We start from the raw sequence: 12,541 nt of genomic DNA on the forward strand, positions 1-12,541 counted from the left end.
GGGCAGTCTCTGGGTAAGGGGTAGGTACGACCTGTGATGGCGGAGCCTCCGGGTAGGCTAGCAGGCAGATGGTAGATGTGTGCTCCCAGGTGAGCAAGCGAGAGTCTCTGGAATAGCAGGTGGTCACGGCACGTGACGGCGGAACCTCCGGGCTGGCAGGCAGGTAGGTAACGGAGAAGCGCTCCCAGGTGAGCGGGCAAGAGTCTCTGGAATAGCTGGTGGTCACCGCACGTGACAACGGGACCTCCGGGCTGGCAAGCAGGCAGGTAACGGAGATGCGCTCCCAGGTGAGCGGGCAAGAGTCTCTGAGATAGCTGGTGGTCACAGCACGTGACAACGGAGCCTCCGGGCTGGCAAGCAGGCAGGTAGCGGAGAAGCGCTCCCAGGTGAGCGGGCAAGCTGGTCCATAGACAGACTGACCGGAGTTGTAAGGCAGACCGTCGGACCTCAGGCAGGCAGGCAGGTAACAAGTATTCAGGCAGGAATCAGGCAGGTAACTAGCAGGAAACTGGCAGGAAACTGGCAGGTAACTGGCAGGTAACTGGCAACGGGACCTGAGGGCTGAAGCACAGGTGAGACACAGGTGCAAACAACATTGCTCGGGCACCTCCATTTTGGAGGAGGTGCCTTATATATGATGAAGTCCTCCGGCCATTGGCCGGGGACTCCTTAGGACGGCGCGCGCGGCCCCTTTAAGAGGAGGGGAGCGCGCGCGCGCCCTAAGCACAGGGGCCGGGAAGGAGCGCGCGCTGAGAGCAGAGCGGGAGGAGGACGCCGGGAAGGAGCGCGCGCTGACAGCAGAGCGGGGAGAGGACGCCGGGCACGGAGCAGAGCGGTGAGGGGAGCAGCGTCCCTGCCTAGCAGAGGGCAGGGACGCCAGCGCTACAGAGGGCCTCAGACTTCGCTGCATTGATTTTAAAATTTTACCATGTAACAAAGTGATCTATTTCAGCCATAACAGCAGGGATGGATATATGTGATTGAGTGATATATACTAGGACATCATCAGCAAATAGAGAGCACTTGTACTCGGTGCCTCCCACCTCAATCCACCTAATATTGGGGTTATGGCGAATTGATGAGAGCAGGTGCTCCGTCACTAGGATGTATAAGAGAGGGGACAGAGGACATCCCTGCCTTGTCCCATTGGTGATTGTGAAAGGTGATGAAAATGTTCTGACGCACCCCCTGGGCCTTGGGACACCCAGAGCCGGACACTTTTTGGTGGATGCTGGTGGTTGTAGTCTTCGTGGCGGCGATCCGGTTCCGTGGCTCAGGGCGGTCAAACCAGTGGCGGAACTATTTATGTGGTTTTGATGTTTAAATGTCCGACTACGCCACCCGTGGATTGCGGTCAGAGTGAACCGCCGCTACAGGGCAGACCGCTAAGGCTGGTGTTGTGGGTGCAGCAGAGCGTAGCATAACTCCCCACGGGAGGAGTATAGCCTCAGGGCAGTGTATGCGGAGGATGGGGGTGATGGTGCAGGGCAGCAGCAGTAACGACACGGAGTCAGTGATGCAGTTCAGGGCCTTTACTCACAGTTCTTATTATCCAGACCACGTCTGCAGGTAACGGCTGCCCACGTCGTACTGTGCTCACCAGGTGAGGGGCTCAGACAACTCCCAGATAACTTTGGAGCGCTTCACAGGACCCCCTTTGTGTGTCCTTTGTCTGGCCTTTCTTACCAACACTTCTGTCCGGCTGCCTCGGGCCTCCTCTTGGTAAACTTGGCGCCAGTTTCCCTGACCCTATGTGGTGCCTTCCTAGCGGGTGGAGCAAGGGGCTGCGCCACATAAAATGTCAGAGCCTCCGGTTTCTAGCTGAGGGTCGTTTCCTGCCTCCACTAGTTCGGGGACCGGTCTCCCCCTTTGGCCTGACCCCTCCACGCAGGTGGATTCGGGCGTGCGGTGGCGACTCGCCCGTCCGCACCCCTGGGATCCCTTCATTCCTCGTTCCTGGAGCCTTCTCCGCTCCTCTTCCTTCCTTCTCCCTCTTGCAGGCCTGGGCCTCTGTTACTAGGCCCGCCTCCGGAGCAGAGCTCATGCAGAGCCCCTGCTCCCTGCCACTTCTGCTCAGACTTCTCTGCACTGAACTAAGATGGTGCCCACCTTTTATACTCCCTTCTCAATGCACCCAGGAACTGCTTCCTCCCTGCTCCTGCACTGCAGGGTTCCCCTTCCTCAGTGTTCCCTCCCCCCACTCCAGCCAGGGACAGGGACTGTCGTGCCCATCTCAGGGGCATATTGGTCGCCCTGCCCCACGGCAATGTGGTGTAATGCATGCAGGTGTCGGGTCCTGATCCACACTCCATCCTTATCTGAGAGTGAGATATCACACCTCTGGGTGAGGTGCAATACGTCTGTATCAACCGAGCCCTCGGTGCTACAGTTCCATTTATCTTCAGCCTAGGTGACGTATTGTGATACAGGGCCGTGATTTTGGCTATAAAAGGGTCCCCTAGACCCCTACCCCAAGCTTTTTAAGAGAATCATATATGGCGTTCCAGGAGACTCTATGGAATGCTTTCTCAGCATCCAACGAGAGTATCTACTTACAAATTTTTAACTGCATCTAGCCCAGGAAATACTTTGTGCCTAGTAGCAGTGTCTGCTAGTCAGCGGATTATCCCGGCTGTTAAGCAAGCTACACCACCTGTAGTTTGGACACTTAATTTTTTCAAAGGAAATGCTTCGGGACCACGGGATACTTAGTGAAGCATCAGGAGGCACCCCAAGGCATAGGGGCTGGGACTGGCACTAGGATGCCTTGCGGTGGACAGCCGAGCTCGATCCTTATAAAAGCTTTTTAACTGCAGCAGCTTTAGTGGACGCTACTGGAGCTGGAATTACGCGGCTGCTGGCATGAGACTTGCCCTCCAATAGATCCTTGTAAATGGATTTAAAGTGTATTCATTCAAATTAGAGGGACAATTTAAATTAAAAAGCTTAGAGCTGCCTCCACCACAGGGGGGCTCTCTCGACCCACCAGCGGACAGGCACCAGTATTGGGAGAGGGGGGCTGGCCGTCAGGGTTCACCGCGGCTCTGGCACAAACCCGGCGACACGGAGGTGGCACGGGCAGGAGCGGACTGGCCGTCTCGGCTTCTCACTTTTTGGATTTTAGAAGGGCATGACATGCCTATATCTGTGTCTCCCCCTCCTTTTACTCCTCCACCTCTTTTCTTTTCGCATGACTATATGTACTTGTCACTTTTCCATGTGTTAGTTGTGTCTTCTGAGCAGTTTGTCAGCTTTTGGACACCTTTGAAGGTGTTTTCTATGTGTTTCTATGTGTTTTTGTTTGCCTGCCATTGGTTTTAACGGTGTTCGAAGGTGTTCGACGAACAGTTCGACGAACAGTTCGGCGAACACACGGGTGTTCGACGAACCGAAACGAACTCGAACACTACGGGGGTGGCTCAACACTACTCCCGACCCTGATAAGATCACCGCAATTAAGGAATGGCCAAGTCCCTCCAGTGTAAAGGAAGTGCGGCAGTTCCTCGGGTTGGTAGGCTATTACCGCAGATTCATCCCCGGTTTCACCAAAAAGGCAGCTCCTATGCAGGACCTCCTGATAGGCCAGTCCCGGAAGGCCAAGAACCAGAAGCCACCCTTCAGATGGGAGAAGTTAGAAGAAGAGTCCATCCGCCAGCTGAAGATGGCCCTCACGGGGGATGAAATCCTGGCGTACCCTGATTACAGCCAGCCCTTTATCCTCTACACCGACGCAAGTAACATCGGGCTAGGAGCCGTGCTGTCCCAGATCCAGCAGGGGAAAGAACGAGTAATCGCTTACGCCAGCCGAAAACTGCGACCCACCGAGAGAAACCCTGAGAATTACAGCTCATTTAAGCTAGAGTTCCTGGCAGTGGTGTGGGCAGTCACCGAATGCTTTAAGCACTACCTCGCTTCCTCCCGGTTCAATGTGTACACGGATAACAACCCGTTGACACACCTGGACACAGCAAGACTCGGTGCCCTAGAGCAGAGATGGATGGCCCGTCTGTCCAACTACGAGTTCACAATCAAATACCGGGCAGGACGCTCCAATACCAACGCGGACGCCCTGTCCAGGATGCCAAACCTACCGGACGTAGGAGAAGATTCAGAGGGACTGGAAGAAGTCGAACTCCCCGCGTTCCACCGTCATGGGACTATCCAGTATTCCCACCGGGTAAGGAGTAAGCAAGCTGCTACGTTTAATCCCTTGCCTCACTACAACTGGGCGGAAACGCAAGACAGTGACCCTGCCGTCCGACTGGTGAAGGAGATGCTGACTCGGCCAGAGGCTCGCCTTGACCCAGACGCTCCGGAGGAAGCCAAGCAACTGTGGGCTGAGAAGAGTCGACTGTTCCTTTATAAGGGGAAGTTGTGCCGCCGAATGGTTAACTCCCGGACGCATGAACTAATCTGGCAAGTAGTGGTGCCACGAAGAGACGCAGCCGTGGTGATGGAGGCATACCACGACGGGGCTGGACACTTCGGATGGAAGAAGCTGGAGTTCCTGCTGCGCGGGCGGTTCCACTGGGTAGGCATGAGGGGAACCATCGAGAGGTGGTGCAGAGACTGTGGCCCGTGCAACCTAAGAAGGAAGGACCGTGCCAGCCAGAAGACTCCCCTGCAGTCCATCGTCACCCGGCAGCCGTTGGAACTGGTAGCCTTGGATCATGTAAAACTGACCCCAAGCAGAAGTGGCTACGTCTACGCACTAACCATCGTGGATCACTACTCCCGGTTCTTGGTTGTCGTCCCCGTCAAGGACTTAACAGCTCGAACAGCAGCTAGAGCCTTCCAGCAGCATTTCTGCCGTCCACACGGGTACCCGGACCAAGTGTTGACAGACCAGGGACCTGCCTTTGAAGCGGAGGTCTTCCAAGAATTCTGCACTCTGTATGGCTGCCGGAAGATAAGGACGACACCCTATCATCCGCAAACTAATGGACTTTGTGAGAAAATGAACCAGGTGGTGATAGATCTTCTGAAAACATTGCCCCTGGAAGAACGCAGTCTGTGGCCTGAGAGGCTGCCCGACCTAGTGGACCTATACAACCACATCCCGGTAGGTTCCACCAACTGTACCCCGGCTTACCTCATGAGGGCAAGACCTGGTAAGCTACCTGTTGACCTGGAGATGGGAGTCCTGACACCCGAGGACACTTCACCAGAAGCAGACTGGGATACAGACAGGCAGCAGCAGTACCGGAAAGTACAGGAGAGCGTGGAGCGAAGTCTCTGTCAAGCTAGGGAAAGACAAGAGAAAACTTACAACCAGTATGCTCCCGCTGTTCCCCTGGTACCCGGAGAGCAGGTCTTGAAGAGGAAGAGACGGCTCCACAAGTTGGACGACCAGTGGGAGAAGGACCCGTACACCGTACTGCCCTCAAGCCACGACAACCCAAAGGTTTGTACCATCAGTAAAGACGGAGGGGAAACCACAGCCATTGTATCCCGGGATCACCTGAAGAAGTGTCCCGAACAGCTACGGAACCCAGAAGGAGAGCAAGAAGACCCTCGACCCGTAGAGGAAAGGGAAGATATGGTTAGTACTGTGCTCGGAGACTTCCCTCGATCCTGGACTCAAGTCAATGGTGCAGTTGTGGTACCCGTCCTCACGTTCCTCCAACCAGCATCCCAAGTGCCTACGGAGCAACAGGTAGAGCTGGAAGAGCAGCCGGTCCAGGAGGCAGCAGACTCCACACAAGCAGAACAGGAGGATCAACCCTCTGCTCATAGTGAGCCTGCCGTACCCCTAGTGAGCCAAAGAGCCCGTAGACAGCTGCCCAGTTTACCCTTGACAGCTCCTACACCCTGTAGTTCAGGGCCAGACAGTCAACTCCGTAGGTCCACTAGGGCCACTAGAGGCCAGTTACCCGCACGTTGGAGGATTTGAAGTGTTTAAATTGTTTTATTTGTGGTCACCTGTCTGTTACTTGTAAATAATTATGTGTTTCTAGTTATTTTTAGGAGTCCTTTAGGAGTCCTTGAGCGTAACCCAGGAATGGACTAAAGACTGTTAAGGACTCGGGGCAGGACAGACCCCTACCTGGTTACGTCTCCCTGTTTTGGTGAAATGGACAACTTGCTTTTCTTCAAAACTGCACCCGGTTGCGGACACGCCGTAACCATCTTATTGTGTTTTTCTTATTGTATTATTATTGTTTATACCTTGTTATGTTTAGTCCCGGAGTACTAAATTTCACTAGGGGGGAATGTGGCACCCCAGGGGTCTGGTTTCCACAGTAACAGCAATGTTATGTCTGAGAGCAGGTGGGAGGTCTCTTGGTCAGGGATCCTATGCATGCCACACCTCCTGCCCAGTCCTGGGAGGGGAAGAACTTCCCCTATATAAACCTAGGGCTGAGGCAGGGTTAGTGAGTAGAGAAGAAGTAGAGACAGAGAAGAGAAGCAGATCTAGGAAAAGAACATCAGGAGCTCTGTGGGAGCAGTGCTATAAGGAGTCAGGGGCTGGCAGCTGCAGAGCTCGCCCTGACTGAGAAGCTATCACCAGACCCGGAGTCCGAGGCTGTGGGGACTAATCTTTACCCAGCAGCAGAAACCGCCCGGCAGGGGATTTCCGGTCCTCTGGCCAAGAAACCCGAAGGCACGGTCACACGCGTGGGACCAGCACCGCCGTCGTGGAGCGGATGCCACTAGAAGGCCCCGAGTCACCGGCCATACGGGTGAGCACCACACGGTACACTCAGGGACGTGGGCTACTTATACCCGCCTCTAGCAAGGTAGCCAGAAGAGTACAGTCAGTTTGGGAGGCCTACAACTCCGCCTGGCCAGGGGAGATCCCATCTGCTCAAGGACTGACCAGGCCCCGATCGCTAGCCAGTACTCCGGGAGGGTCTATCTTTATCACCAGTAAAGACCCTGAATTACACCGCATCGTCTCTGAGTGATTCCTGCTACCCCCATCATCCACGTCGGCTGCCCTGAGGCCATACCCCTCCCGTTGGGGGTGATACTATCACGCTGCACAATCCTACCACCGGCCACAGCGGTCTGCCCTGCAGCGGCAGCTCCTTCGCTGCATTCAACAGGTGGCGTAGTCGTCCAACATCTACCGCTAATACATCGCCGCTCAGTTTGACTCCCTGGGCACGGACCGGGTCACCGCCACGAGACTACAACCCTCAACAGATCCGGCTCCGGGTAAGCTCCCGTGCGCGCGATGCCGCGCGACGAAGGCCCAGGGGTGCGTCACATACAACTCCTCCTCCTCTACTTCCTTCACCTCCTCTTGTCCCACCACCTGACTCTGAATTCTGTTTAACGTGTGCTCCAGCCTGTAAATCACTGGAATAGTCATGCTGATAATGGCATCTTCAGCACTAAACATCTTCGTCGCCATTTCAAAACTGTGCAGAAGGGTGCATAGGTCCCTGATCGAAGACCACTCCTCCAGCGTGATTTGCCCCACCTCTGGATCTCGTTGGCCCAGTCTATACGTCACAACGTATTGCACCAGGGCTTGTCGGTGCTGCCACAATCGCTGCAACATATGCAGAGTTGAATTCCACTGTGTCGGCACATCGCATTTCAGCCGGTGAAGTGGCAGGCCCATCGACTTCTGTAGAGAAGTTAGTCGCTGAACTGCGGGATGCGAATGGCGGAAGTGAGCACACAGCGACTGTGCCCTCTGCAGAAGGCCATCTAGTCCGGGATAGTGGGCTAAAAATTGCTGGACAACCAGGTTCAACACGTGAGCCATACAAGGCACGTGTGTGACATTGCCCCGGCGAAGGGCCGCACCCAGGTTTGCAGCATTGTCGCACACGGCCTTCCCTGGTTGCAGGTCCAGTGGAGACAACCATTCATGAAACTGGTTCTCCAGAGCTGACCACAACTCCTCAGCTGTGTGACTCACATTTCCCAGACATTTCAAAGTAAAAACCGCCTGATGACATTGAGCCCTGCTGCCAGCATAGTAAGGAGGTGTGCAGGATTCCTTCTGCGCAGTTAGAAAGTGGGTGGCATTACCAGACAGGCTTTGGGTGCAGGTGGAGGACTGAGAGGAGGTTGAGGAGGCAGAAGTAGTGGAGGAACTTCGAGATAAAGATGATTGACGCACAACTCGTGGGGAGGGCAAGACTTGGACAGCAGCCCCTTGTCCTGCTGTCACCATAGTTACCCAGTGCCCAGTCAGCGACATGTAACGCCCCTGTCCATGCCTACTCGTCCAAGTGTCTGTGGTGAAATGCACCCTGTCACACACAGAGTTTCTCAAAGAAGCGGTGATGTAGTGTGCGACATGCTGGTGGAGCACAGGCACACCTTTCTTTGAGAAGTAGTGCCAACTGGGCATCTAGTACTGGGGCACTGCGACGGACATAAGGTCTCGAAAATCCTCTGTGTCAACCAGGCGGAAAGGCAGCATTTCTGTTGCCAAGAGCTTGCAGATGGTGAAATTCAACCTCTTAGCTTTCTCATGGCTAGGAGGAAATGGTCTTTTACTTGGACACATCTGAGGGACCGAGGGCTGGCTGTTGTGCTTAGATGGGGTTGAGTAGGGTGTCCCCGGCAAACTGCCGGTCTGTGAGGAAGATGCAGGCAGACATGTTAGGTTGCCTTGATCCAAAGGTGGTGCTCTCGATGTCGAAGAGCGCTCAACACCAGCTGGTGTTTCCACTTCCAAATAAAATGATGACCTGCCAATCACGCTGGCTGTTGCGGGTAAAGGGGTGGCAGGTTTGCGTCCCAAAACATGTGTGACTGCTGTCCCCCCAGTCACAGAGGATGAAGAGGCCGCGGATGTACAAGATGGGGCAGACGGTGGTTGGACCGGCCCGCTAGGCCGCATTGTAGCACAGTGAGCTTCCCACTGCAACTTATGCTTCATATCCATGTGACGGTTCATGCATGAAGTACTCAAACTATGGATTCTTTGGCCTCTACTTAGCTTTTGGTGACAAATGTTACAGATAACACGAGTTGAGTCATCCTTATCGATCTGAAAAAAAGCCCAGGCTATACAAGTCTTAGAGCCCATGCGACCTGAAGAGCCACCACGACTTGTGGTCAGAGGCACAGTTGTGTTTGAGGATGCAGTTGTTGACGTGCTTCCAGTACTACGTCTCTGTCCAGGAAGGCGCAACTTGACCTCGTCGTCACTAGCATCCTCCTCCACCTCCTCTGCTGACCTCATCGACTGGCTGACTGTCGGTTGACAGTAAGTGGGATCTCCAACCACGTCATCATCACCCTGTGTGTTCTCACACCCATCGTCCTCAAAGCCAACCTCTTCCTGCCCTGACCGAAAACTCAAGTAGTCGCTCCCATCAGGTATTTGAGTCTCATCATCGTCTTCATCATTGTCTCCACCAACAGGAGTTACAGTTTGGGAACGAGGGTCTACATTATGCTCAGAACGTTCTTCATCTGGTCTTGGATCCGACTCATAAAGATTCTGGGCATCAGTGCAGATCATTTCCTCGTCTGGATTCACAGAAGCTCTGGAGCCAACCTCTGATTCCCAGGCTATAGTATGAGTAAACAGCTCTGCAGACTCAACCATCTGTTCTACCCCATACTCAGACGGGCAGCTGGATACTTGGGAGCTGTGAGGAAGCAAGTGCGATTGGGGTAACACCTCTGAGGACTGGAGTATTTGTGATGTTGAAGTTGAGGTGGAGGAGAGCTCACTTAAAGGTGCACTTGATATCCGTTGAAGCACCTGCTGTTTTTGTGCCTCATCTTGAATTAGTAGCGATGGGCGTGGCCGTAAGAAAGGGATCGGATCACATTGTCCATGAAAAGAAGTAGACATCTTAGTTTGTCTGGAAGATGGTCTTTCTTCTGCAGATGTTACTGTTGCTTTAACACCTACCCCCCTCACACAACCTTTTTTTCCCTTCCCAACACACATATTCCCCTTTCCACCAGCAGTAGGCCTTTTGCCACTCATTTTGGTGGTTAACTAATTTACAACTCTGTAGTTGTTTGCGCCAAAAACGATGGATGGAAACCGAGCAGAGCTGAGTGGCCAAACTGTGGTACTAGCCCAAAAGGATTGGCTGGGTTAGAAGCAGTAAAACAATTTTATTACATACACAGGTGGTGGAGGTTGGTATAGATGGCCTAATAGAATGAGTACCACACACTTCTACAGGCCCAAAATTATTTTCCGGGTTAGATGCAGCTACAAATTATTATTAATTTAAAAACTGGTGGAGCTTGGTATAGATGGCCTAATACAATGAGTACCACACACTGCTACTATGCCCAAAATAATTTTCCGGGCTAGATGCAGCTACAAATTATTATTAATTTCAAAGCTGGTGGAGCTTAGTATAGATGGCCTAATAGAATGAGTACCACACACTGCTACAGGCCCAAATTTATTTTCCGGGCTAGATGCAGCTAAAAATTATTATTAATTTCAAAACTGGTGGAGCTTAGTATAGATGGCCTAATAGATTGAGTACCACACACTGCTACAGGCCCAAAATTATTTTCCGGGCTAGATGCAGCTAAAAATTATTATTAATTTCAAAGCTGGTGGAGCTTAGTAAAGATGGCCTAATAGATTGAGTACCACACACGGCTACAGGCCCAAAATTATTTTCCGGGCTAGATGGAGCTAAAAATTATTATTAATTTCAAAGCTGGTGGAGCTTGGTATAGATGGCCTAATACAATGAGTTCCAGACACTGCTACTATGCCCAAAATTATTTTCCGGGCTAGATGCAGTTAAAAATTATTATTAATTTCAAAGCTGGTGGAGCTTAGTGCAGATGGCCTAATAGAATGAGTACCACACACTGCTACAGGCCCAAAATTATTTTCCGGGCTAGATGCAGCTAAAAATTATTATTCATTTCAAAGCTGGTGTAGCTTAGTATAGATGGCCTAACAGATTGAGTACCACACACTGCTACAGGCCCAAAATTATTTTCCGGGCGAGATGCAGCTAAAAAGTATTACTAATTTGAAAGCTGGTGGAGCTTAGTATAGATGGCCTAATAGAATGAGTACCACACACTGCTACAGGCCCAAAATTATTTTCCGGGCTAGATGCTGCTAAAAATTATTATTAATTTCAAAGCGGGTGGAGCTTGCTATAGATGGCCTAATACAATGAGTAACACACACTGCTGCTATGCCCAAAAGTTTTACTTGGCTAGGTGCAGTAAAAAATTTGTATTACATACACAGGTGGTGTAGCTTGCAACACAGATAGGCTAGTTCACTGACTACCACACACTGCAAGAGGCCAAAAAGGATTTGCTTAGCTAGATTTAGCCAAATGCTGTGAAAAACACTTGCACAGCACTAAGACAGTCCTGCCTGGCACAAAGTCCTAGGAAGTGCTGTAACCTTTCCTTCAAAAGGGCTGCAATTAGAACTAGTCCCTACTCCCAACCTATCTGTCTATTTAAGAGCAAATTCTCTTGCAATTCACACAGTTAGAAAGTATAGCGCCCTCAGCAGCAGCGGTGCCGTCTAACACTCAGCTGCAGCAGTGAGAAAATGGTGGCGACGTATAAAATGGCTGGGTCTTATAGGGCAAGGACATGTTACATACACAGCCAATGACACATGCCCTTGCTTGTGTGAAAAAAAGCACTTCGCTGCGTGTGGGCGCTGCTGATAGGCTGACAGACTGCACCTTCCCACTGTAAATGCGGGAAAGAAAAAAAAAAAACGGAGGTCTTCTTTATTTCTGCAGAGACCCATCCCCTGACCCTCCCCCTGCCCACTGTATACTCAAACTGTGTATTAACATTGATTAACAGCATTACTGTGAAAAAATCCAGTTACGATTTTGGTGCATGAACAGTTATCGAACATAACCTCGAACAGCTGGATTTTTTTCAAATCGTTCGTGTTCGTCGAACGGCTCGAACACCGCCCAAAACAGCTCGAATTTGAGATTGGCGAACAGTTCGAGTCGAACAACGCTCATCTCTACTCAGGAGGTCTCGCTTTTGGCACTAACTCGGTGTTGCAATGTTCTTTACTAAGCTGTTACTGAATAGTAACTGCTGTATTGATGTTTTTATTCAGTTGCATCTTAGCAAAATACGTTGCAGTGCTGGGTTTGGTTTAAAGAAACACAATTTTAAATATTTTGCTTTTTCTCAACTAGGAAGGTAGCATAGGATTATGGAATCCTGCTTTGCATTGCAGGATCTCACAATCAAGACGTTAGGACCCTACTTTTGCTAGAAAGCCAGATCTTTTAGAGGGACAGCTGAGACCTCTTTTGTTATTTAGAATATTTACCATTCTTAGGCTGTCCGCTTTTTTTCCTATATGAAAAGGGCAGCCTCAGCCTGGTGAAAGGTACTCTAAGTGGTTTTATCTTGCAAGTAATTGCCCTCTTATTTGTCCGATTCTGCAATGAACATCTACATTTTTCTTTATTGAGTTGAAGATGTGCAGCCTCTTTAATGCACGTATCTTCCATTGGACAGTTGTGATTGTGACATAAATCCTTTGTGGATTTACAGGTTCATGCATAGCTGGCAAATGTACAGCAGCTTCACCCTGTGTAATTAGGATTGCCAGGCAGCATTAATGGAGCCATCC

The sequence above is a fragment of the Phyllobates terribilis genome, unplaced genomic scaffold, assembly GCF_046119375.1.
Source record: "Phyllobates terribilis strain yellow unplaced genomic scaffold, ASM4611937v1 Scaffold_6__1_contigs__length_29720123, whole genome shotgun sequence".
In the NCBI taxonomy this organism is placed as follows: domain Eukaryota; kingdom Metazoa; phylum Chordata; class Amphibia; order Anura; family Dendrobatidae; genus Phyllobates; species Phyllobates terribilis.